Genomic DNA, 26,714 nt, shown 5'->3' with positions numbered 1-26,714 from the left:
CCTGATTGTCCCTTGGGGAATCTCTCTCCCACCACTCTTATTAGTTCCATGTAGTCCTTTTTTTTTTTTATAAAGATTTTATTTATTTGTTTGAGAGAGAGAGAGAGAGAGAGACGGAGACAGAGATAGCGAGAGAGCATGAGTGGGGAGAAGAGGGAGACGCAGTTTCCTCACTGAGCAGAGGGCCCAAAAGGCAGATGGGATGAGAGCCCAACACTGGGCTCCATCCCAGGACCCTGGGATCATGACCTGAGGTGAAGGCAGACCCTTAACCCAGGCACCCCTGGTCCATGTATTTCTGGAAGAGTTAACCCACCTCCTGGTTCCAGAGGGTAGCTCTGACCCAGATTGGCCAGCAAACTGCCTCGACTATAGTGATGGGTTTGGAGCAATCACGTGACTTCTATGTGTCCAGTCAGAGCCACTGAACCTATTATCCTGGCATTTTCGTTAGAACTATTTAGAATGAGTGTCTCATAACTTTGGGGTGGCTGAGCCAGGACAATGAGAGACTAGAGCTTTGAGGGCCATCTTGGTCATGATTTGGGAAGAGTTTGTTTGAGAACAAAGCTGATGCAAAGGAAAGTAGAACCAAAATACAAAACAGGGACACCTGGGTGGCTCAGAGGTTAAGTGTCTACATCTGACTCAGGGCATGATCCTGGAATCCAGGGATCAAGTCCCACATCGGGCTCTCTGCGTGAAGCCTGCTTCTTCTCGCTCTGCCTATGTCTTTGCCTCTCTCTCTCTCTGTGTCTCTCGCGAATAAATAAATAAAATCTTCAAAAAAAAAAAAAAAAAACAGATTCCCAGTGTCAGCTTTCCAACTCCTGGATCCAGCCAGACCTGATGCCTTGGACTTTTAAGTTATAGGAACCTATGAGCTTATGTATTCCTTTTTTTTTTTTCCTTCAGCAATTATAAGTTGAGTTACTGTAACTTAGAAGCCTAAAGGGTCCTGACTCACGTGGACTCTCATCCCACTTCAACTCAGGGGACCTCCATCTATCCATTTTATACTTTGGAATTCCACTTTAAAATTTTGTTTGAACAAAGAATCCCGTTACTAAAAAGTAAGATTGAGACTAGAGGATTCATAGAGATCATTCTACCTGTGACCCCCTGGGTGACACTGCAGGTGTGTGTGCCCACTACTGTATGAACTAGGTGTGGAAGGAGGAGGAAGGAGGCTGCTCTCATCAGTTTCACTGAGAAGGAACCATGTGACTTGGGTCTTGAAGGATCAATAGGAGTTCTCCAGAGGGAAGGAGGAAGCGAATGGAATTCCACATGGAGGGAACAGCATGTGCAGATGGCCTGGAGGTTGAGGACTAGAAGGTACTGGGGGAGGCTGGACAATCTGATGTGGCTCAGGTCAGGGATCATGGGTGGAGAGAGCATGGAGACTTGATGAAATGAAACAGAAAAGCAGGTACAGGCCCACTGGGCAGGGCCTCAAATTTTGGCATGAGGATTTGGACTGTGGCTAGCGGGCAGTGGGCAGCCATGGCAAGTCCTTGAGCAGGAGAGAGGCAGGCCCCTTTGGGAGCTGGTTGCTGGGAACGGGACAGACTATGGAGGGGAAATCGGTCTCTCCGGGTGGCTCTGCCTGAGACTTCTGGTCCTCCTGTCAGCTCCGGAGGGATCCCAGGTCCCCACAGCCTGCATACCAGAGCTGGCTGGGCCTCACCATTCCCAGCCCTGGAATCTGAGCATGCTTTTGAGGAAGGGGGCCTGGGAGGCTGCTTGGTGGAAACTGGGAGGGTGGGGAAGGACTTTTCAACTCTTCTGGCTCCTTTTAGCCGGGTGTGATTTACAGGGATGTTGTGCTGGTTCCCAGGGGAAACCAACCTTTTCCCACTACCCTGGGGACTTTGTTGGAATCTAAGGATATTATGGAAATTCTTACAAGTTTTCAGGGGCTACTCTCTTTTCCCTTGACGGCCTCCTCCCTCCAGTCGGCCATATGAGCCGCATTACATTATAACGTCGGAGGCTATTCTCTCTCCCTGGATCACCCTGCCCTGCCTTTCCTTGCCCCAGGGTAACGGTGACCCTAACAACAGCGGAAGAACCAGCAGCCACAGCAGACAGGAACGTGGATTGCATGCCTACTACGTGCCGGCACAGCACTAAATGCTTTACATGCACTTGCTCACAAAATTCTCTCACCAGCCTGATGAATCTAAGACTTTTAACCAAAGCAAGCCAGAGAGATGAAGAACTTGCTTAACTAAGGCCTAGAGCTGGGAAGAGGAGGAGGTGGGATTGAACCCAGGGCTGCCTGAGATGGGACAGGTCTTGGATTTGGGGAGGCTTGGCTGAGAGTTTGAGGAATCTGGGTGTAGGGAAGAGCAAGAGAAAGGGAAGGTTGAATCAGGGGTGTAAGAGAAGGGGAAGGGGAGCAGAGGGACATGAGTCACGTCTCGGCAGCCCTGATTGGGACAGCTTGAAGAGAGGAAGCAGAAGGATTTGCAAAATGAATGTCTACGAGGCTCCAGGCACAAAGCAAAAGGAGACAAAGGACATGGGGCCACCCTTAGGATGAAAGGGAGCAGGTGACTCACTGTGGGTGAGAGATGGGATGCAGAAAGCTGGGGCTTCTGGAAGCCCCAGTCTGGGAGGAGGCGCAGGGCCTGGTGCCTGACACCCGGGGCTTCTCAAGGAGCAGGGCAGGCTGTTGGCCGCTTAACTTTCTGGGCCTTCAGAGCCATATCATCAACCAGGAAGGGGCAAGGGGGTTACAAGTGTCCAGGTGCCTTTTACAAGCTCACCTTGACCACAGTGCAGCTTTCAACGCAGAGAAGCCACAGGCAGGGAGATTGGATCGTTGGGCAAAATAACCACATTTAAAAAATACAGCAACATGCATGGCACCGTGGGTGATGTCGTCTGGGCACCAGGCAAGGCCAAACGTCTTCCACCTTCAACCCTGTTCGTGTGTCTGCATGACTGAGCATCTGAGCTCCCTGGGTGGCACTGTCCAAACCTCCAGGTCTTATTTGAGCAGCTCTCTGGGCTTGGGAGGTGGGGTGTGTGTGGCAAACTGATCACCCTCACCCCAATGGGCACAGACGGGCAGAGCAACCCTACTACCCTACCAGCTGTACTGTGACTCCAGTGTCAGCATTAGCTCCATTTTACAGATGAGAAAACAGGCTCAGAGGGGACTGGTTGGCATCTGGATATGGGTCGGCCTCTAGAGCTTGCCCCCGTGCTTTTCCCAGGGTCGAGCCTCCTGCCCCCTCGTTTCTCAGGGGTGGGTATTTGGCTGGTTCAGAAGGAACCCCCCACCCTGTCCCCACTGCCACCCCTGCCCTTGATGGGTCCCCACCCTGGGTGCAGCTTGAGGTTACTGTAGCTGATGCTGCCAGGTGACCTGGTTGGCTTTTGTGCCCAGACCCAGCCTCTTGCCCAGGGGGCTCCTAGAAGCTGCATGCTACAGGTAAGATGGGGAGAGGGGCACAGAAGGAAGAGGGGAAAGAGTGGGGAAGGCTTAATTCAAAGGGAGAGCAAATGGAATGCCATTCATGAAAGACAGAAAATAATAATAATACTAATAATAATAATAATAATAATAAGGGACACCTAGGTGGCTCAGTCAGTTAAGCTTCTGCCTTGGCTCAGGTCATAATCTTAATGTCCTGGGATGGAGCCCCAGGTCGGGCTCCCTGCTCAGTGGGGAGTCTGCTTTCTCCCTTTCCCCCTGCCCCTTGCCCCCTCTCTGTCTCTCTCTGTCTCAAATAAATACATAAAATATTAAAAAAAAAAAGAAACAGTAAGAACAAGAATAGTAGTAATAGCCAGGCCCTCTTGATGAGCACTGTCCACAGATTATCTTACTGAATTTGGACGGCAGCTCTAGGAGGCAGGTATTCTCATGCCTCCATTTTACGATGGGGGGACACAGAAGTTTCGGGAGCTGCTGAGAAGGGCCGGGGATTCTGGCCCTGCTTGAGTGGGTTTAGGAGCACGTCGGGGCAGGGGCATGGCCAACATGACCTTTCGGGCTGTCCTGTCTGCAGAGCCACCGTGCAACGCTGGACAGTGTCGGCCCAGAGCCGACCAGGCTGCCCAACAGCGGCACGTCGCCCCTCCTTCCCTGAGCCATCTGTGGGTTCCAGGGAGGAAGCATCCACTGAGACTAGCAGAGCGGCCGGCGGGTCTCCTCTCCACGGTGGGGCTTTCCCTCCTGATCTGAGCTGGGAGCAGCAGGAACAGCAATCACAGGACAGGGAACAGCAGCTGTGCGGAGCCAGGCCCTTGCTGCTTTATCTCATCCAATCCCGTCGCATCTCCGCCAAGTGTGACCAATATTCCCATTTTGCAGAAAAAAGAGACTAAGGCTCCGAGAGGTCACGTGACCCGCCCAAAGCTGCACAGCAGGGGGCAGCCAGGCTGGGCCGGGCCCCCAGGTCTCTCCCTCCTTCCTCGTCCTGAGGTTGGCTGCAGACTCACGTCACCGGCGCTCCAGCGTCCGCCCCTCAGGACTGCCAAGCGGGACTCGCGCTCCGGGCCTGACACCGACGGTGGAGAGAGCTACCCTCTCGGGCCGTACTCCCATCATACGTCCTCCCTTAGCCTGGCCTGAGTCAAATTCATGTGATTTATGCTGAAACAAGCCACTATGTGTGTTTAATCCTGGGGCTGTGATGACCGCAGCTTTGGCCTGATTTATGGGGCTGTCGGGTTTTTTATATGAAAATCACTACCTGAGAATATTCGTCCTCCTAGTATTGACGGAGTCGGACCATTTGCTTGAGAGGCGCTGAGAGAAAAAGGGAGTCCCGTCTTAGCCTCTGGGAGTTGGGCTGCAGATCGCCGGGGGAACTGCAGGAGATGCACATGTGGGGAGATCCACACCCTCTGGGAACGCACGCACACGGGCACGTAGCCCCCACAGCACGTGTTCATGCCCATACACTGTGTACATGTGATAGGCGTGCCCACATGCAGACACACGCGTGAGGGAATATATGCTTGTGCTTACACTCAGCCACAGTGCACGCCCACACTGGTGTGCGTGCATACATATGCTATGGCCATGCCCACACATACACATGTGCATGCACACACATGCACAGGGATGCACCCAGTCACGCTCACACGGGACCATGCATTTACCCAGGCTTAGTGCATCTGTGTGTTTGTGCAAACACACATAGACCCAAACATACTCAGATGCTCATCCATGTGTGTCCACACTGCAGGCATGCCCACAAGCACACTCATGGAGGTTCAGGCATATATTTCACACCACCCAATTACATATCCACACTCATATATTTGGATAATTTCATGTCCTGCACACTACCCTGGTCCAGGCCTGAAGGCACAGAGAGGGACTGGGTGAGGAGACCTGGGTTCAAGTCCTGGCTCTTTCCCTTCCCAACTGTGGTTTTGGGAAGATAGATATGACTCTCCATGTCTCAGTTTCTCCATCTGTCCAAAGGGGGCATGGAAGCCAGCTCAGAATGCTGGATAATTAAGGGAGGCAACATCGTTAGAGAGCATGATGCATAGTGGGGCTCAGGAAGTGATGATTCTTTGAACGAGTGACTGGACCCTCAGGAGCCATGACTCTGGGTAGGGTAGTTGCTTCCCAGCTTTGGTGTTCAGGCCTGACTAGGTCCTCCGTCTGTGTTCCGTACGCACTTCCCATTCCAGCTGTCTGGAACTACTTATAGTTCCCTGAGCCCACAGACCTCCGGAGCCTCTAGGGTTTTACCAATGATAACCCCAGGGCTTGGAATGCCCTTCCCTTACATCTCTCCAGAAAACTCCTACACATTCTGCAAAGCCCAGCCTCGGAGTCATCGCCTCCAGGAGGTCCTCCATGAATACATTGCCCTCTATGCACTCGCACAGGTACCTCTTTCTTTGCCTGTCTCCGGGTCAAGCTCCAGCGCCTGGTATGTAGCAATTACTGGCCCAAGTGACACTCTTTAATAAGAGATTAGCTCATGAATCCACTCCCAGGACTGTTTTTTTCACATCACTGAAGTAGGGGCCTAACAATAACATTAAGGGCTGGTGCTGGCTGCTAGGCCCTGTGCTAAACACCATACCCTCACTGTCAAACTTCTGTCCCATTTTACAGGATAAGCCAGGTGAGGCACAGAGAGATAACTAGCAGGCCCAAGAGGCCTGATGGGGAGGAGCTGAGCTTGATATCTGGTGGACTCCAGCATTCGAGCCTTAGCCACCTGCCATGGAGGATGAGTTGATGATTGACTGACCGGCTGACCAGCTGACTGACTGGCTGACTGACTGACTGAATGAATGAATGTCAGCCCAAAGGAAGGAATGAATCAAGAGACAAATAGGCAGATGCAGAAACCAATGGCTGCTTTACTTCCTCCTCATGGGTCACCGTCAACAAGCCCCCTCAATGCCACCAACCCCAAGGCAGCGACCAGGGCACCTGGTCGGGAGGCCCTAGCGGCCCTGGGCAGCTTTGATTTTTGGACAGACCCCCCTCTCTCCCCCAGCTTGTGCTTCCTGCTTTGTCTAGATGCCAATGGACGTTGGGCCGTGGCTGTCTGCAGGATATGGACTCTGGGTCCTGAGCCCCGGCTGGCACACGTGCCCAGGGCCAGCCCGGCGCCACCCCAGTGCCCAGCCCTGCTGCGGCTGATAGACAGGAATCCATCCAGGGCCAGCTGCACCCCCCTTGGCCACTGCCTGCAGCGGGAGGGAAGTAGGTCAGCTGGAGCCTCTCACCTGACACGCGGGCCCATCATTCACAAGGGGAAGGCGTCAGGGGTGCATTTCGACTACACAGTCATAAGCTCCGGGATTCGGGTCCGTGAGTGCCGTCCTGACAGATAAATTGGTTGGAATTCAATCGTCTGTGACAGGCGGGCCAATGTCCCCGACTGCTTTCCGCCTGGGACTGCGTGGCTCCCGGGAGGGAGAGTCGGGAGGCCTGCGAGAGTCGGGCTTCTGGTCGGGGACCTGCCGGGGTCCCTGGAGGCCGGTGCACGCCTTCCTGGGGTGGGCGAGCAGGGCTGTGCCCAGGGACTCTGCCACTTGGCCACTTGGTTCCTGCTTGCTGTGTGACCTCAGGCAAATCTTTTTCCCTCTCTGGGCCTCGGGTCCTCCTATTTTAAAATGTGAGGATCCATTATCTTTCCTTCCTTCCTTCCTTCCTTCCTTCCTTCCTTCCTTCCTTCCTTCCTTCCTTCCTTCCTTTCTTCCTTCCTTCCCCCACCCCTCCCTCCATTCATTCCTCCCCTAGGTGCTAAGAGGATGTTAAGACTTATAAGGGGTCTAGTCCTCAAGGCATTCATTCATTCATTCATTCATTCATTCATTCACTCCACAGATATTTATTCAGGACCCGCTCTGTGCCTGGAGCTGGTAAACAGCACGGGAGCTGGGAAGACAGGTCCTCATCCTCCTGGAGCTGCTGAGTCAGGGGGAGACATGAGTCAAGTCAGCCCACAACCGTGAGTACAAATTATGCTGGATATACTATAAAGTCAAGACAGAGGAAAAGAGAAGCAGGGGTCCCACCTGGAGAAGGTGCTCAGGGAAGCACCAGAGAAGGGGAAGGAAGGCTGAGTGCATGATCTGGGAGGTTGGAAGGCTGAATGGCCGTGGGTGGTCTGGGGCGAAGAGCATTCGAGGAGGAGGGGAGCCCCGTGCAGAGGCTGGACGCCAAAGAGGGTGCTGTGGCTGTTCCCGGATTTCTTGGGGACCAGGGAACCTCTTTTTCTGCATCCTCTGCTCCCTTAGCCTGTCCCCTGTTGGCCTGGACCTTGGCCCACCTGAGAAGAGTCTATACTTCAGTACAGTGGAGATACATCCATTTTCCTTGGCTTCTTCATTGCGCTGACTCTCCCCCTGTCATCCCCTAGAAAATGACAAATATCTCAGGAAGCAAAACAAATATCACAGGGAACAGAAGGTAGGCAGGCATAGGACAGGGTGCAGGTTGGACAAACAGCCTGGGGAAAGCCTCTGGGGACCGCCAGGGCTGGGAGGTGAGGAGGCTGGGAGCCAGGGTCCGCCTGTGGCTGGGTGATTCACCCACCGGGGGCTCAGTTTCTGCATCTGTGGCTGGGGAGAACCTGCTGATTGCGTGGTGCCTTTCACCTCCAGTAATTTTCCATTGCTGAGCGGGGTTGAAAGGTGCCTGGCACATCTGACTTCTAGAAGCAGCAAAGGGAAGGACTTTGAGCCCAGCCTCAGCGTCTCACAAGCCCTGGTCTGAATTGCGGCTCTGCCTCCATCGGGCTGATTGACTGGGTTGCTCCTCCAGCCCAGGCTGACCTCAGAGGCTCTGTTTGCCTCATCCGTGAAATAGGCACGGTCTGCCAGCCATGACGGGTCCTTGTAAGGTTCAGCACAAGGACATAGCATTTGTCAAAGGGCGGTTTGCATTTCGCCAGTGAGGGGGACAGGAGCATGGTTTCTATTTCTCCTGTTTATGTATTTGTTTTAATATCTATTGGACATACATCTAATGAGTACATCCTACCTGTGGTTCCATGAGTGTTATTGCTGCAGATGACACTCAGGTTGGAAAAAATCAGTCAATTAAAAAAAAAAAGACAAATAAATAGTTGGGGGGGGGTATTTAAATGTATTTAAATGGGGCAGAAGTGTGTTAGGTTGGAGGGTGCTCACGTGGAGCCCTCAGCATCAGGCAGGGGCTTAGCAAGGTGGTCCATGGCTGCTAGATTATGAGGAGGAGGAGGAGGAGGAGGAGGAGGAGGAGGAGGAGGAGGAGAAGGATTTTTCTGGTTGAGAGGTGACCGTCTCCTGTGTCACGGGGAAATGCCGGCTGCTTTGGTTAGATGGCTGTGTGGCCTCAGGCAAGGCCCTCCCCCTCTCTGGGCTGGCCCTCACCCAGTCGGAGATCTCAGTGGACAGCGATGCCCTACAATGGCCTATGACTCCCGGCCTGCCAGCTTTGCAGAGGCTCTGAATGACAAGGCCTCCTCCAGGCCACCTCTGTCTCCAGGTGCTCAGGGAAACCTCTGGTGTAAATAGCAGGGCACAGCACAACAACAGGAGCATCTGATTAAAGCCTGGCAGGGCCCCGCCTCTGCTTTCCAGCCAGAGGTGACACAGTAGCGCTTCTGCCAAACCCAGGTGATTTATGTACCTGCCCCAAAGGTCACGATGCTCGCACTTTTTCAGCCTGGGAGGCAGGGAGGTCAGGAAAGCACTGGCAGAGGGAGTTTAATGAGGCAAGTAAATATTAGGTGAGCAGTGGTGATGGCCACAGGCTGGGGGCTGGGTGGACGGCTTCTCCCAGCTGGGAAGCGCGAGGGGTCCTGACCATGTCTGTACCTGCAGTGGCTGCATCAACTCCTGGCGCCCCACTCCAGAGCACCTGTCTGAGTAAAGAACCCGTCTGAGATGGGAGAGTCTAACCCTCAAATGGCTTTGCCTGAGCCAAACTCATGCCTTGTCCTTCTGCTCCAAGGGACAGTCTTCAGTGGAAAGAAAGGAGTCTAGGCCTAAGGGTCAGAGTCTTGGATTCAAGTCCTGTCTCACTAACTGTGTGGTAATTGGGCCACTCTGAACCTCGGTTTTCTTCTCTGTAAACGGGAATAAATCAAATGCAGCTGAGAGTCTAGGAGGGAAGCCAGCTTTGGACGGAGGTGATTGCATTTGGTAAGAACAACCCCAAGGCTGGGGGAAGCAGACGAGTCAGCTGGCAAAGCCCACAGCTTGCCTGGTAAACAGCGGGTGCTCAGTGGTGTCAGCTCATGTCTGGTCTTGAGGCTTGAGAAATAGGTCTCAAGGATCCTCAAAAAGAGGCCCCGATGTGATAGATCAGCAAGAAAGGGCATCCCGGGTAGAGGGAAGAGCTCATGCCAGGGCCTGGAGGTGGGCGGATGCTGTGCTTGGTTAGGGAACCAGGCCCTGTCCGGGGTGCAGGAGCAGTGGGGCAGCGGTGCAGGCAGGGCACCCCGTGAGACCAGAGAGCGGAGGTGGGGTGGCACAGTTGCGGAGAGGGGGGTGGCAGCAGGAGGAGGCATGATCAGATTAGTTCCCCTTCTCTTCAACTTTTCAAATTCCTTCATACACTCCCCATGTATGTAATTTTATGAACCTGCGTAAATGTCATGTCGCCTCTGTGTTTCTCTAGTGCTGACAGCTTTATTTCCTTTTTTTTCTTTATCCTGGTTTTCCTCCCCTCCCCAACCCGCCCCCCCCCCACCCCCGACCACCTGCCTGACAAGGTCACCCAAGTTAACAACCTGGTCTTAATTCCTTTACAATTGTCATAGCCGTCCCTGTGCTCACATCGTCCTAACCAGACACACACAAATACCCATGTGAAGTTTCCTGATTGATGTTCCTTTTACAGCAAGGGGATCCTATTGTGCACACTTTGCTCTACCTGGCTTTTCCCACTCAAAACGTCTCCTGTAATCTCTTGAGCCGACTGGGATATAGTCTGGTTCCCTCTCGTCAAGGGCTCTGTGATATTCTGGGGCACGGACACACCCCCGTGCTCACTGTTTCCTGTCTGAGAGCATTTGTGTGGTTTTGCCTTGCTGATTTTTTGCCATCACGAGTGATGCTGCAGGAAACGTTCTGAGGCACGTGGCCTTAGAGAGCTGCGTGTTATTTCTGTGGGAGAGACTCCCGTGGGGGTGGGGGCAGATTCGCAGGGCCCTACGGTGGATTTTACATTCTCAGAGATGGAATACAATCACTTTTCTCAAAGGCTGTAACATGTTACATCTGTGGCAGTGATGACCGCAAGGGCATTTTCTCCCCCGTCTAGTGGGGCGGGGTCATTGTTCCTAGACTAATGGGGGTCAGGGATTTGGGTTTTCCAAGGGTCTCTCCAGGTCCACAGGGAGGAATAGGTTAGAGGTGAGAAGTACTGATTCAGATGATTATTTAATTGATACCTGCCAGGTTGTGAAGTCTATGAGTGCAAGGTCTGGTCTATTTGTAGTCCTGGATCCTCCAGTAGTAGAGTATACAGAGGAGGTTCTCAGCGAACATAGGTTGAATGAGAGGAGAGATGGGTAGATGATGGGTGGATGTGTAGATAGATTGATGGATAGATGGATGGATGGATAGATGGGTGGGTGTGTAGAAGGACAGATGGATGGATAGATAAATGGATGGATAGATAGACGGTTATATGGGTACAATGATTTATGGATGGACAGAGGGATGGATGGGTAGATGGATGAACAGATGGATGAATGAGTGGATGGATGGATGTATGGATGGGTAGATGGGTGGATGGATGGTTGGATAGATAGGTGAATGAATGGATGTATGGATGGGTAGATGGGTGGATGGATGGTTGGATAGATGGGTGGATGGATGGATGGGTGGATGGGTGGATGGGTGGTTGGATGAGTGGATGGATGGATGAACTCTGACAGCAAGCCATGTCTTTTTGAGAGATTCCATTTCCCCCAGTCTTGTGTGTGGACAAACAAAACAATTAGGGATTATCAGCTCCACCCCTCACACTGAGGACATGGCAGCAGGACAGGCCATTGGCAGGGAGAGGTAAAAAGATTCTGAGAGGAGAACCGATGAGCAGCTGTGGAGAGTACAGAATGATCTGGTTCACCTTGCCCTGCTGGTGCTGCTTTGAGACTCAAGGGTACAGCATCAAGCATCTCTATCCCCAACACCTCCCCTGCCCAGATACTATGCCCTGCAGCAAAGGGAGGGCTGTTGAGGGTTAGAGAAAAGGCTCCTGGTGGGGGGGACCCAGCTGTGGAATGAGGAGCAAGAGAGATGCCTATTTTCAAGATTTAATAAGAGTAACGGATATTTATTTACTGTGCATTTCTGTGTGCAAGGAACTGTGCCTTGTATACATCTCACCTCCACAGCAACCCCATGGGTGGCTGCTCTTTCTGTAGCTGTGTCATAGATGAGGAAATGGGGGCTCAGGGGCGTTGGGTCACACAGCAAGGAAGTGAGGAGCTGACCAAGCCTTGGCCACTGATTTTCTGTACTGCTTTTTGCTACTTCTTGAAAGCGGGCCCAGCAGTGTCCCATCTCTGCAGGAGCAAGCCCAGACTCCTCCCCTTCACATTCTGGCCTCCACTTACCTACTTGGCAGTCCCAAGTAACCTTTCCTCAAGACCCAGGCAGCTGTGGCCTCTCCCTGCCTCCTCTGCCCTGCAGGGTAATATGGCAGGTGTGGGGCGGGCTGAAATGTGGCCGTGGACAGAGAACACCCGTGTTCTAGTTTGGCCTCTGCCATTCCCTAGCCTCACTGTCCCCATCTACAAACTGGGGTGATATCTGCCCTTGAAAGGATGCTATAGGGAACTGCAAGGCTGCTGTGTTCTTACGAGGGATATTGTCATCTCTGACCTGAGCCACCCTGTCAGGCTCTCGGGGTCACCCCTGTGGTGGCTCACAGGGGGCAAATATGAGACCATGGCTTCTCACTTCACTCCCAGCCTCCCAGACCATGCACTCAGCCTTCCTTGATGCCACCTGCTTCTATCATCCTGACCTCTGAGACCTTGTCTCCTGCTTTTGAGTTTTTTTTTTCTTTTTTTAAAAAACATTTTATTTATTTATTCATGAGAGACACAGGCAGAGGGAGAAGCAGGCCCCATGCAGGGAGCCCCATGTGGGACTCCATCCTAGGGCTCCAGGATCACGCCCTGGGCCAGAGGCAGGCACTTAACTGCTGAGCCACCCAGGGATCCCTGCTTTTGAGTTTTTGTCATAGTCTTACCTTGAACTCAACACCCGTGCTTCCCTTCTCTGACTGCCGCCGGCTGTCCTGGGTAAATCCTCTGCCAAACCAGTCTAGTCTGAGAACTTTGGCTTCAACACCTAGGGAGGAATGCTTTCTTGCATGCTCACCAGAGCTTCATTCATTCGTTCACTCAGGTGTTCAGTCATATGCTAAATAAATACCTGTCGACGGTCTACTATGTGCCAGGCGCTGTGCTGGGAACAAGGGGCATAGCAAGAAAAGCGCTCACAGAATTCTCATGGAATTTATATATATCAACCAAGGCCTGACAAAAACTTATTAAATGAGGTCTGTGCATTTTTCAGCCTTAGTTCTGTGTAGTCCAAGGGATGGATGAATGAGTAGGGGTTGAGTAAGTTCAATATTAAACAGATTTTTCTGTACCTGAAATGGGGAGTGAGCTCCCTGTCATTGGAGGTGTGCAAGCAAATCCTAGACAACTCCTTGATATGCTCTGGCACCAGTGAGAGGGTTGGGCTACGGGACTTTTAAAGCCCTCCCAGCCCTGGGTGTCTATGGCTAGGGGCTGGACCCTGGCCAGCATCCCCTCCCACTGAATTGCCCCAAGCCTCATGGCTTTGAGCCCATTTGCGCACAGGCTCCCAGCGTCACACTGGCTTCTGGCTCCTCCAACCTGTTGGGTTTTGCCAGGAGCCTCCTGCCCCCCCTGCCATCCTCGGGCAAGGAAGGGCCCCACTCGGCCTGCCTCCTCTGGGCCCTGTCCTGTTTATGAGGCTGTTGTCCGGGGTTGCTGGGGCAACGCTGGATCCGTGCCCCGCTCGGAGCCCACCGACTCTGGGGCCTTTCCACGCTCTTTGGACACAGCAGCTGCTCCTGCCTCCTGCCTGGGCGGGTCCCTTGGGTGGAAACCCAGCGACGTGTGTGTGTCTGTGTGTGTGTGTGTGTGTGTGTGAGCACCCTGAGCTCACACGACTCTGGGTTTTCTCATCTCGCTCCAGCCAGAGGACCTTCTTCCCACTGTGCTGGGTGCAGTAAGAACCCAGGCTCTACTGCTGGGCTCTGTGGGTTTGATTTCTACCCCCACCGGCAGCTGCCTTAACCTCCCCTTGGCGATGCTCCACCCCAGAGCGTCTGGACCCTCTCTGCGTCCATGTGAATTATGACAAAGCTTTTGCCTGAGAGAAATTGGCCAGGCTCGGTGACGAGGATGTCCTGTCTGGATGGGGGAACGGAGCCCACCGTGCCCATCTCGACATTTCCACCCGAGTGGGCTGCTCCTTGATTCCTGGCAGGAGGCTGGGTGTCCATGCTGACCAATGGGCCCGATTATTCCTTGAGACCCCCCCCCCCACACACACACACATCATCGTCATTTCTTTGCTGCCCGACACCTGACCCTGTGCCTGAAGTGAGCCTGGCGTCCAAGAGGCCTTGTCCTTCTAAAGCCTCTCCGTCTCCTGGCCCCTGTGGGACCCGGCGCCTCCCCACCCATCCTCAGCAGGATGGAGATTTGCAAAGGGTCCTGAGTGGGGAGACGGGGGACCTGAGTACCACTTCACTTTACTACAGACCCACCGTTTAGCTTGACGTAGGTCACATCCCTTCTGGGCACCTTAGTGCCCTGTCCAAGGTGTGGGTTAGGGCACGTCAGCGAGCCGAGAGAACCGTTTTTCTTTTTTTCCTCATTTATTTGCAACAACTTTCTTCTTCCAAATGAGACCTTAGGTGGAACAGTATGAACAAGAGAGGGGCAGACCAGGACACAGCAGGGATCTAGAATAATCTTCCTCAGAGAGAAAGGCGGAGATGGGGGCTGGGAGGGAAAGAGGAGGAACCGGCAAGTTTGGAGTCGCTGTCCCAGACCCCTCGGCCTGTGGAAGCCCGGCCTGCCTGGTCCCCTCCCCTCGGGCTCCTGTCCTCTGGGTAGAGCCAGCTGCGTCCTGGGCTCTGCGGAGGTGAACGCCTTTGCCTCTGAACGGGGCCTTCCCGGAGACCGTTCGCGGAGAGCCCAGGACAGGGGCCTGGGGGGGGCTGGGGACCACTGGCGGAGGCGTGAACAGCTCCTTCCCAGCACTGAGCAGCACGTTTTGTTTATATTGGGAGGGTTTCTGACTTCACAGCGAGAGTATTTTGGGAGAGACTGTCTCTTCTACATCTGGATTGGGGTAGGGACCAGCTGTTGCTCCTGTGTCTATGTTCACGCTGTTGTCACACGTAGGGACAGGCTGCCAAGTGCTGGGATGGGGGCTGTTGCTGGAACAATTCTCTCCCTCCCACTGCTCCCTGGGAGTCCCTGGGTCTCTCTAGAAGGCTCTGGCATGGGCGGCAAGAACCAGGGGCTCAGGCCCGAGGGCCTGGGTTTGGATGCCAGCCCTTGCTCTCTCACTGCAGAGCCCAGGGTGAACGCTGTCCCCTGGGGAGCCCCAGGTCCTCGTCTGGAAGATCTGGGTGACTAGCAGGGTCCACCTAGCATGGAGTGGGGGGTGGGGGTGAAATGAGACCGTGCCCCTGGGGCATTCAGGGGCCAGCAGAGGTGCGAGCCTTGTCTCCGCAGCACCTGGGGGTTCTGCACACCGTGACAGAACCAGGAAACGTAGGCAGGGACAGGCCCCTTGGGACGCTAGCCAGTGGATTTAGCTCTAGGTCATCCTTCCCTGATACACACACACTCTCAGACACACATGACGTGGACACACATCCATGTCGAGATGGACACAGACGCAGATGCATTCACATATGCTAGCGCGTGAGCGTGCCACCGGCCCTAGCACATGGACACACACACATGCACACACATACACATACACATGGTCAATTCAGTCCAATGAGTGTGTCTGTTGCCGGTCATACTAGGCAGCGCTTCCCAACTCCGAGAAAGGCAGATGAGAAAATAGGCCCCATAGAACTGTCGTGGGGGTTACGTAAGAGAAAATATGTAGAGGGCCTGAATGTCTAGTCTAAGGGGGGAAGCAGATGCTTCCTAAAGCCCCAAACAAAGCACATGAAACAAAACCATTCTGATCGGGGGAAGGGCTGCAGTGGAATTAACTGCAGGTGTGGTGGGAAAGGGGGTTATCAGAAGATGGGGGGTCAGGGAGACACCCTGTCCCTGTACAAGACCATATTGAAATCATGAGAAGGTGCTGGTTGGTCATGCATTGGAAGATCTCAGGACAGAATGTTCTGGAAGAGGGAACCTGGGGGGCAGAGGTCATGAGGAATGGGGAGAGGGTGGGACAGAGTGGATGACGCTGAGGGACACTTGAGAGTGACGAAGTAGTACATCCGGGGTCTTGCGGCTGTGGTAGGGAGTTCAGATCGTCCTCTATGTGTGATGGGAGCCACTGGGGGTTGTGAGCATAGAAACTTCTCAGAGATTCTTCAAGGACTTCTTTCTCCATCCACCTGTGTGACCTCCTGCACACACATGTGCAATGTTATACATCCGGGCACGCACACAGGACCCTCTCGGTGGCCCACACCTGGCGGAGCCCCTTGGGCATGTGCGTGCATGGTGTGTGCTGCAGCCAACAGGCGTGTGGGCTCTCAGGCACACCACACACGGTGCACATGGGCATACCCACACACAGCACCCCCACTCCCCCTCAGGCATTTTGACTTAGCAGAAGTGGCCAGAAGGTGACTAACTCTCAGCCTGCCTCAGTGAGGGTGGTGTGGTGAGGATGTGGCCCCAGGGGTTTCCTGATTTCAGAGACAGGCCCCTGGACTTTGTTGTTTCTGTGAAGGGCGTTGCTTTTGGGGAGATGGAGGGCAGGGTGATGGAGAGAGCCACACTGGGCCTACCTTCCACCCTTGAGCCTCAGTTTGTCATCGGTAGAGCCAACAGGGAGACTTGGCACCACTACAGGCCACCACACTCAGAGGACGGGCTCTGGAACCGTGTGCAGATCTGAGCTGGGCTGAACAGGGAGTCCGCGTCTGACAACAGGCTGGATGCTGCCTTCATGCTGCTGCGGGTGATGTGCACACCCCACACGCTGAACCCTGCAAGTTAGTAAGGTTATCTCCATCTTACAGATGGGGAAACTGAGACTAGGTCTCATGGCCAAAGTCAAAGTGCTGGGAAGTTGGAGCCGAGTCCAACGTCAAGTCTGCTTTGTGATTTGTGGGAACCCTCCCTGGGCCCCCATGTGCAGTGGTCATGCTCACCTTCCTCACACTCAGCCATCCTCCTTCAACTCTGAGCACCCTGTAAGTGAGAAGCAGAGCCCTTCAAATGGCAGGATCCAGAGTCTTAAGAAAAGAATTAGAACCCAGGACCTTTTGGAGAGGAGCACGCCCCACAGTGTTTCTAATCAGGTTCAGCCCCAGGAGACTCCCGTTGTCCTGGGATGAAGCCCTCGCAGGGGGGTGAGCTGTAAGCCTAGGCTGTGGGGGCTGTGCCAGCCTCTTGGATGGCCAGGTCCTCCAGCGGGGATGATGTGGGGAGCGCAGAGGACACAGTCACCAAGCCTCAATCTCCTCCACAGCTGTGAACAGGGGAAGTGCCCTCACTCCAGATGGCTGTGGGGTAGAGCCCGAGTGCCGGGGCCGCTCAGACCTGGGTTCGCATCCTGGCTCGGCCTTGTCCTGGGCCTCTGTCCCTTTCCTGAGCTCTCCCAGCTGTCACACGGGGATGAGAAAGAACACCTGCTCCGATGCAGGGCTTTGCCCTGCAGTCTCGCTCTCTCTGACATCTCCTGTGTCTGCAATCAAATAAGTGCTCAATAAACATCCGCTTGAAAGTAGGACCCATAGAGCTGTCATGGGGATTACTACATAAGAGAAATTATGTAGAGGGCCTGGCCCACAATAGCGGCTTAATAAACATTCACTGCGGTGTTGGTGTAACGTGCTTGGAACAGCGTTCCGGAGGATGATGACAGTACAAGTAATGGTAATATGGAATTGTGCTAAGAGTTAGCCTAGGATTGAAGTTCTGTGGTAATAGTGTAACTCACTCATTGCACGGGGTATCTGTCATCGGCCAGAGTCATGTCCAACATTTTACAAGCCTCGTTCCCATGAATCCTTCCCTCGCAGCCTGGGGGAAGGAGGGGTGCTTTTCCCCTTCCCGTTTTACTGCGGGGCCAACAGAGGCTCAGATACGCCAGGACTTGCTCCTCATTTTGAAGCTAGGAAAGGGAGGAGCCGGGACTTGAACTGGGTTCCTCTGTGGAATCTGCAGGGCTGTTTCTCCAAACTTGGTCCTTCCTGGGCCATCTCAATTTTTTTTTTTAAGATTTAATTTATTTATTCATGAGAGATACAGAGAGAGAGGCAGAGACACAGGCAGAGGGAGAAGCGGGCTCCCCGCAGGGACTTGATCCCAAGACCCCGGGATCATGCCTTGAGCCAGAGGCAGATGCTCAACCTCTGAGCCACCCAGGTGCCTCCATCTCAATGGTTCTTGCCCCATTACCTACCCAAGGTTATTCTCCAAATCAACCTTACATTGATTCACTCAAAAAAAAAAATCTTAGCCTCGGCCTTAGCAACAATATCCAAGACATCCCAGGCTAGAACTGGTGATATTTTTAAAACATATTAAAATAAATATTAGATAATTACTATATATATGTGCATATATATATTTTTTAAATTAAAAAAAATTTTTAACCACCATCTTTTGGCCACTGGGATGTTTGAAACTCACTGGGGACTCACTGGTCCAGTTCAACCATCTTATTTTATGAGAGGGCCCAGAGAGGTTCAGTGATTTGCCCAAGGCCACACAGCAAGCAGAGCTCGGGCCTCCTGACTCGCAGGCCTGGGGCCATCCTCTCTCTCGCAAACAACTGTGTGTATCAGGAGAGCACAGCTCCCCCAGGCATGGGCCCAGCCTAACTCTGGAACCAAAGAAGGCTGAGCTTCACAGATACCATTTGTCTTTATCTTCAGAGACATCTTTTCAGGCATGCCTTCTTGCTCTCACTTTATTTTATATTTATTTATTTATTTTTACTTATTTGAGAGAGAGTGAGAGTGAACGGGTGAGCATAGGAGAGGGGAGGGTCAGAGGGAGAAGCAGACTTCCTGTTGAGTGGGGAGCCTGATGCAGGACTCGATCCTGGGACTCTGGGATCATGACCTGAGCTGAAGGCAGATGCTTTGCCCACGGAACCACCCAGGAGCCCCTCTTGTTCTCATTTTGAACTGTGAAGCTCGGGAGGACCTGGCTGCCTCAGTCGGTGGAACATGTGACTCTTGATCTCAGAATTGTGAGTTCAAGCCACAGTTGGGTATGAAACCCCCTTAAAAACAAACAAACAAACAAACAAACAAACAAACAAACAAAATCTGAGGCTCACAGAGGTAAAGCAACTCTCTAGAGAACACACAGCAAGTAAGAAGCAAAGCCGGGATTTGAACCCCGGATCCAGGCATTGTGCCACAGAGACTGTGGCTGAGGATAGAGTCCCCAGTAGAGGGGACGCTGCCGCCCCGGGTGAGCATGTGGCCGACACAGGCCAGCTGGGCGCCTTTGGTTTTGGGACCGACCAACCTCGTCTGCTTCCCAGCCGGCAACAGACGCCGCCTGCACCTTCCTGCTTTCTCTTACAGGTTTAGGTCACAGAGGCCTTTGCTGCAGCTGACGGGCTACATATTTTTAACTCGGAGAAGAACGTCCCAGCCCTTCGGAGCTTCCCGCCAGCAGCCCCTCGTTGGGACCAGGAACGCAGCTTGCTTCCTGCCGTCGGTAGTCTCGCCTCCACCCCCACCCCAGCCCCAGCAGCTCCGACTTCTCAAGTCGAGACGGCGAAAGGTCTTGGGAATTTTCATAAAACTCTCAAATCTGGCTGCGAGCCAAAGGGAAACAGCTCGGAGAGAGGCTGACGCTGTCGGTAAGATGATAGAAATATGGCATTCCTGCGGCGGGCGATGGCGGGCCCTCCTGGGGGCCGTGGGCCGGGCCCTGGTGGCCAGAGACGCGACGGGCAGGACGACACCCAGGAGTCACCAGGCTCGGCTGTGGGTCTGGGGCCGCCCGTCGTCCTGCCCATCTTTACAGGTTCAGAGAGGGGTGGCGACTGGCCTGAGGTCACACAGCTGAGGAGTGGTGGAGCTGGGATTTGAGCCCAGTCTTTAGCACTGTAGCACCATTATGCACACCTAGACAGCCACGTGCCACATGCCTACACACACACACGCACACACACACACAGAGCAACGCATTCACACACACGCCCCATGTGTACGCATACGGACACAACCCGTGCACACACACAAGCCCAACAGACTCACCAATGGTCACGCAAATGCACGCACACACGCACACATATGGTCACACAGATGTGCACACATGCACGGACTCACACACACGTTCCGAAGCCCCGAAACTATAGTGCTCACCTGGCTCCCTGGAGCAGGGCCAGGACTGTGTCCCTCAGACCCCAGGAGCATCGGCTTCCTTCCGCCCCTCCCTCCCGCCCTCCCCCAGATGTTTGCTGTGGCTCCCGCCCGCCAGCCAGATGTGCTCAGCGCCCCAGGATGTCTCCGAGATCCACAGGCTGAGGGGGCTGCCAGATTGCCCCCAGATGTCTCCATGACACCACCTCCAGCCCCAGGCAGAGAGGAGCCAGATGCTCAGAAGGGACCCGTCGCTCCACTAGGGTCACAGGCTCTCCTCGAGCAGGAGAAGCAGGCCGGGGAGGGGGGATGTGGGGGCTGAGTAGGAGCCCTAAGGCTTGACGTCCGGCTTGGAGCCACCGTGAGACACGGGGCTGACCCTCTGCCTTCTCTGAGCCTGGTTTCCACGCCTGGGCAGTGGTCAGCAAGGCCAGACGGGGACTTTGACACTTAGAATTCAAGCGATCGCTCAGTTTTCCCTCTGCAGGTGGAAAACAGATCCCACTGCGAGCCAGTGGCAACACTGGGCTCAGACCCCGGCTCCTACAAATCGTGACCGGGTAACTTTCTATTTAACTGAACCGGCTGCTTCAGCGGCAACGCGGAATAGAACACGGGAATGAAAAGAGTGTTGTTTTCCCGCTGGCGGGCCTGTTCTTACATTTCCGTGTTGCCCTAAGACATTTTTCTCAGGGATCACTGAACAGCAAGAAGGCATTTCTCCCTGAAGCATCCAAACGACCCCAAACTAATGCCCTTGACATAACACTTGCCTCTCCCCAACCCGGAGCTTTGCTCTGTTTCACCTCAGGCTCCTGATTCAGTTTTGGGATTTCGGAAGTTGGGGATCACGGTGACAACGTAAGCATCACAGTGCCGGGGATGGACATGATTGTTTGCCAGGTGTGTGGTTCGTCCTTTCCTCCCAAGGGGATGCAGCATCAGGAGGACGGGCTTCTGAGGGAGCCAGAGGTGAGTTCAAATCCCTGTCAAGCCTCTTAGCAGCTGGGTGACCTTGGGCACTTTGCCTGGTCTCTGTGGATCTCAGTTTCCTCATCCGTAAGATGAGGATGCCCGCACTGCATAGGGCTTTAAAGGCACCTGTGTGGTGCTCAGCGGGGCTGGCACAGGAAGCTGCTGGTGGTGTCAGTGGCCTTGGACGTTAAGCCCGTTTTCCAGAGAGACAAAGGGACATGCCCGAAGCAGCCCGGCTTCTGCAGGCGAGTGGCCAGGTCAGAGCCCAGGGCAGCCCGACCCACAGCCCGCTGGGTGAGGTGTGATGTCATCGTTCTGGATCTTCCCTCTGGACCAGACCTTAGGTTCTCTGCAGCGCTGTCCGGGCCTTCCCTAATTTACCTTCCCAGACGAAAACCTCTGTAACCCGCCCCTATGCCACCCGCTCAGGCTCGGATCTATAAAAAGCTGACTGGGGCTGTTATTTTGAGGGCTGTCACTGTGTTTCCCTCCAAGGGTCCCTGCTGGAATTGACCTCCGGTTCTCACGGCTGGCGGCAGAGCTCGGTGCCGGCTTTCAAGAGCAAGGGACAGACAGTGGGTGTCAGCGACAGTTAAGGTCCGAGGCTAAATTTACACTCCAAGGAGGGCTGGCCCTCCCTTCTTGGCTGCCACCCCTGCCCCTTCCTCTCCTCCCTCTTCCAGCAGCCGGTACACCTACTGTGTGCTCCCCAGGGCCCCCCAGGTAATCCTTTCACAGCCGAGGAAGCCACAGCTCAGAGAGGGACAGTGCTTTTCCCAAGGCCACACAGCGCAAGAGTGACCGGTTCTCCCAGACTCGCAGCCCCGACTCTCTCTCTCTCTCTGGTTGCCTCGCTTGTGCGGCCTCTTCCCTTCTCACCAGGCTCTCCCTCCTCTTCCCTGTCTCCTGGCTTCCCCGCCTTTCCTCCTTTCTTCCGGTCCCTTCTCCAGAAGGCTTCCCACTCCACCTGGTTTTCCTGTCGTGATCATCATAATCCTGAAAACACATCAGGACAGAGGAGCGACACTTAGCAGCATGTGTGAGCTTTCCCTCTATCCCACCCCGTGAGCTAAGTCCATCCCGTGTGTAGCATCCTCCGACAACTCTAGGAGGTGGGCACGTTGTTGTGCTGTCTCCCGGCAAAGACAAGGGTGCCCAGGGCAGGAAGCCACCTGCCATGGTCACACATGAAGCTAGGGCTAGGGCTGAGTCTGCATTTAGGTCTCACTGACTGACCCCAGAGACCTCATACTTCATCTGCACGCTGTGTTAGATGCTTGTGTGCGCACATGCACACACACACAATTTTATTATTTTTAAAAAAATTTAAAAGATTTTTAAAATTTATTTGACACAGAGATAGAGCCCAAGTGGTGGAGGGGGGGTGGGGGACAGAGGGAGAGGGAGAAGCCGGCTGAGCAGGGAGCCTGGTGAGGGGCTTGATTCCAGGACCCTGGGATCATGACCTGAGCTGAAGGCAGACGCTTAACTGACTAAGCCACCCGGGTGTCCCCACAGAAAGAATTTTAAAAATTGAGGTTTAACTTACAAATTGTCAAGTGAACAAAGTTTAAGTGAGAGCTTAATGCCTTTGTACATACGCACACTGCCCAACATGAAACACCCTGAGAAGTTCCCTGGGCCAGAGTCCACCACCTTGACCCCAAACTGTGGCCTTAGCCATGCCTGGGCCGGAATCCCTATGGTGACACCTCCAATGTGTTGCTTCGCATTTCTGAGCCTCAGTTTCTCAATCTGTTAAATGGAGTCACTATGCCCGCTCTCTCATGGGGCAGAGAAGATGAGGCCCCGTGCTGGTTTACACACGCCTGCAGAAAAGTGGGGTTAAGTGTCACTATTATTAATATGCCAGAGCCTCGCCCTGGCCCCCCTGACACCCCCACTCCCAGCCCTCCCGGAGGCTGATGTTGTCCATCGGACCCCCAGCCCCCCTCTAAGTCCTGACCCCCCTCAGCCCAAGAAGACCCATGGAGCCAGGCCTGCTTCTCCAGGGGAATGGGGCACCGCGGGCCGTGACCCCGGCCGCTTGCCTGACCCCTAGACCGCAGCCTGCAAGAGGCCAACCCCCCCACCCCCAGGCCCCCCCTTGCTCGATGAGGCTGCGCCCACCCGCACCCATTCATGTATTTTGTATTATAAAATGACTGCCGTCACCATGGCAACATAAAAGGAGCCGATCTCATTACTGAGGCCCGGACACATTATTTTCTCCAAGGAATTTCTTCTTTTCATTATTTCCCTCCAAAGGTCAGTTATCCTCTCAGGCAGGGCGGGGGGCGGTGGGGGGGGGGTCTGCGAAAGGTGAGCCGGATTCATAGCAGAATTCCCTTGGCGGAATTTACAATCATGTTGTCTTTTTCCCCTGCTCTAACACCGGTGGAGAGATTTTCTTGCAGCCAAGCGGTTCTCTTTAACCCCTGCAGCCCTGGTGTGCAGGCCACGCAGGCAGCAGAGTGGGCCGTCCCTCCTGGGCTGCCCGGGGACTCTGCGGCCCTCTCTGGGCCTCCTCCACTTGGCTACCAGAAGCCATGTCCTGAGGCCAGGGGACTCTGGGCTTTGTCCCATTTGCCGCGGAGGATGTGGGGGCAGGGTGCATAAACACAAACTGCCTTTTCTTGGTCCCCGCCTCTCGCTAGCGAAAACACCCCTTCCGAAGTCAGGACCAGCACCGATAACCCTGATTCCTGGTGCTCTCTGGATTGCATGTGGCATAGCTACTGCGAATACCCTCCTGGCGTCAGACAGGGCTCCATTCAAATCCTGACTGTGCCACTCTCAGGTTGTGTGAGCTTGGGGCAAGTGGCTCCATCTCTCTGAGCCTCGTCTGTAAGGCAAGCCTAATACGGGTCTCTAACTCAGTTGTGGGGTGAGGACGGATAGGGGTATGTATGTAAATCGCTGAGCAGAGTACCTGGCGCCCAGAAAACAATAACTATTAGTTATTATTTATCTCGAGGTGTATTTATCTATGTGCCAGTTACTGCATGTATCAACCCTCGATTGCTCTGTAACAAATTACCCCAAGATTTAGTAGCTTGAAGCAAGAGTGATTGTATATTGTCCCTCATTGTTTCCGTGGGTCGAGGATTTGGGAGCAGCCGAGTTGAGTGGCTCTGGTTCTGGATTTCTCTTAGTGTTGCATTCAGATACGGGGTGGGGGGGGGGGCGGAGGGAGGCTGTAGTCATCCGAAGACTTGACCCCGACTGGAAGATCTAATTCCAAGGTGGCCTACTCATGGGCTGGTTTGGTCAAGAGCCTCAGTTCCCCTGGGTCTCCACGTGGGTCTATCTTGGGGCTGCTTGAGCACCCTCCAGCATGGTGGCTGGCTTCCTCCCCAGTGAGTGACCCAAGAGTGCAAAGAGGGGAGCACCAGTGGATTTATGACCTAGCTTTGGAAGTCCTGCCCCTGTCTTGGCCACCATCTTCCGCTGGTCACACAGGCCCTCTGTGATTCAGTGTGGGAGGAGACTCTACAGAGGCACGCACAGCAGAAGCCGAGGAGGATGCGAGGAGGATGCGAGGCCAGCTCGGACGGAGGCTGGCTACCACGTGGCACCACCTCCTTCACCGAGACGATCTCATTCAATCCTCACAGGGAAGGGTTGAGAACAATTCCCATTTTACAAAAGAAAAAGTTGAGGTGGCGAGAAGGAAAGTGGCTTGCCCAAGGCTCAGGGGCCATCAGGTCTGATTCCAGGCCCAGGCTCTCCACCCAGTCTGCTTCCCACGGGCCCGGCGCCTCTCTGGGTCGGATCCTGCTGGTCTGAAGGAAGGAAGTCTGCCGGGAGGAGAGAGCTTCGGGCGGCCCGAGGCTGCATCACAGCTGCTCGGGGCAGAGCGGTGCACAGATACTCAACAAGTGAAGCCAGTCAAAACACTCCCCCCGACGAAGCCAGTGGAATCAGTGTGTTTGTAAAACTGACGGCGTTTTTGTTGACAGGCAAATGTCTATATTACATGGCAACAAATGGCTGGAAGATGCAAAAACACAGTCAATCATCAGGGATTTTTTTTTCCCTCCTCTTTAAAAAAGAAAATCTCTCCCACCACCAAACAGGATGAGTGATGTTTGCATCGTGTTTGCCAATCTCTCTCCCTGATCTAGCAAGTTCCTGGGGCGCAGCGCGGACGCTCGGGGGCAGCCCAAGTCCATTAGCACCAAACGGGGAGGGATTGTCAGGGTCTGTTCAGGAAGTAGAGAACTTCTGTCCTGGAGGTGAAGGGCTGGCCCGGGGGGTCCCGGGGCTCAAGGGACGCGCGCCCGCCAGGCCTGGGGTGGGGAGTGTCAGAACGCCAGATCGGTTGGCGGTGGCTTATGCTGGCTCACTTTGGCTCCGAGTTTCTCGCTGACTCTGAGGCTGGAGCATTTCTCAAACCCCGATGTACCTGGACCCTGCAATAGCTGGTGAGAATGCAGATCCCCCGGCTCCAGCCCCGGAGACTCTGATTCAGCAGAGTCATGCACCTTTACTACCTGTTCACCACTTCCCGGAGATGCCGATGCAGGTGTTTCTGGGGCCGCTCCGAAAAACGCGCGGTGTGGAGGGAAGACTCCGTGCTCCCGTTGCCTCCGCTCGGCACGCTCCCGGCCACACTCCCGCATCCAACTGGGCTGTGTCTCCAGCAAGTCACCTCCGACTCCCTCTTTCGTAGGACAGATCACCCTTGCAGGGATCCTGCGTCTACCCCTCTCATTTTTTTTTTTTTTCTGGCCAAGTCTGAGAGCCGTGCAGAGGATATCTGATGCTCCAGGCTTCTGTCTGATACCATTCTTTCACATTTAGAAGCCATCAGTTCATTCATTCATTTGACGAGTTTTCTTGAGCATCTATTATGTGATGGGCACTGGGGATACAGCAGTGACTGAGAAGCATGCGGTCATCTGTGTCTCCAGGGAATTTGTAGTCCTCTAGCACGGATGGATTCAACAAGGCAAGAGACAAAGGAAAAACAAAACAAAACAAAACACCTCTAAGTGTCCTCAAGGAAATAAACAAGGTGGTTATATGGAGAATGAAGGGGCACCTACTTTACACTGGATGGCGGGTCAGGGAAGATCTCTCTGAAGGTAGGACTATTGGTTTGAGATTCAAAGATGAGAGAAAGCTGGTTGCATGAATAGCGGAAGAAGGTCAATCCAAGTGGAGAGAATAGCATGCACAAAGGTCCTGGGGTGGGCAAGAGTTAGGCCAGTGTGGCTGGAGTGGAGTGGGCAAGGGCAGACGGCATGTGATAGTCAGGGGCTTGACCACATACAGGCTACTGCAGAGCTTGGATTGTATTCTGAGTCTGGTGGGAAGCCTTTACAGGGTGTTACGGTGGGAACTTACAGAGCTCACGGACCATTCTTTGGGCCAGATCCCTATCCTTTGGCAAGTAAAGAGTGATCATTTTACCTATTTCCTGGGAAACTTCTGGTAAATATCTCTGTTATTACTGATATGACTCAGGCTTTTGATGCCACCTCCTCCAGGAAACCCTCCTTGCTTCCACTCTGGCAGTTTTAGATGTACCTTCCCCTGAGCATTCACGACACATACATAAATACACCACAATACAGTAATACATTCTCAGAATTGTGGTCAATGCCCATTTTGCTGGATGGCAGGCTCCCGAGGGCTCAGCCTCATTTTACCTCTGTGTCTCCTCAGGAGCTTCCTGGATCCCAGCTTGACCTCAGTGCCC

General features: G+C 53.9%; 1 long non-coding RNA gene across 1 annotated transcript in view; it reads left to right on the top strand.

The window, feature by feature from the left end:
- LOC118352352 (uncharacterized) overlaps positions 1-26,714 on the top strand; it is a 60,753-nt gene that overhangs the window by 15,716 nt on the left and 18,323 nt on the right. The window contains exons 2-4 of the long non-coding RNA XR_004809307.2: positions 7,328-7,451; positions 19,247-19,527; positions 20,844-21,004. This is a non-coding gene — a long non-coding RNA (uncharacterized LOC118352352). The remainder of the gene's footprint in view (positions 1-7,327; positions 7,452-19,246; positions 19,528-20,843; positions 21,005-26,714) is intronic.

Source organism: Canis lupus, chromosome 26, assembly GCF_003254725.2.
Source record: "Canis lupus dingo isolate Sandy chromosome 26, ASM325472v2, whole genome shotgun sequence".
Taxonomy (NCBI): Eukaryota; Metazoa; Chordata; class Mammalia; order Carnivora; family Canidae; genus Canis; species Canis lupus.
This window is presented reverse-complemented; position numbering and strand designations above follow the sequence as displayed.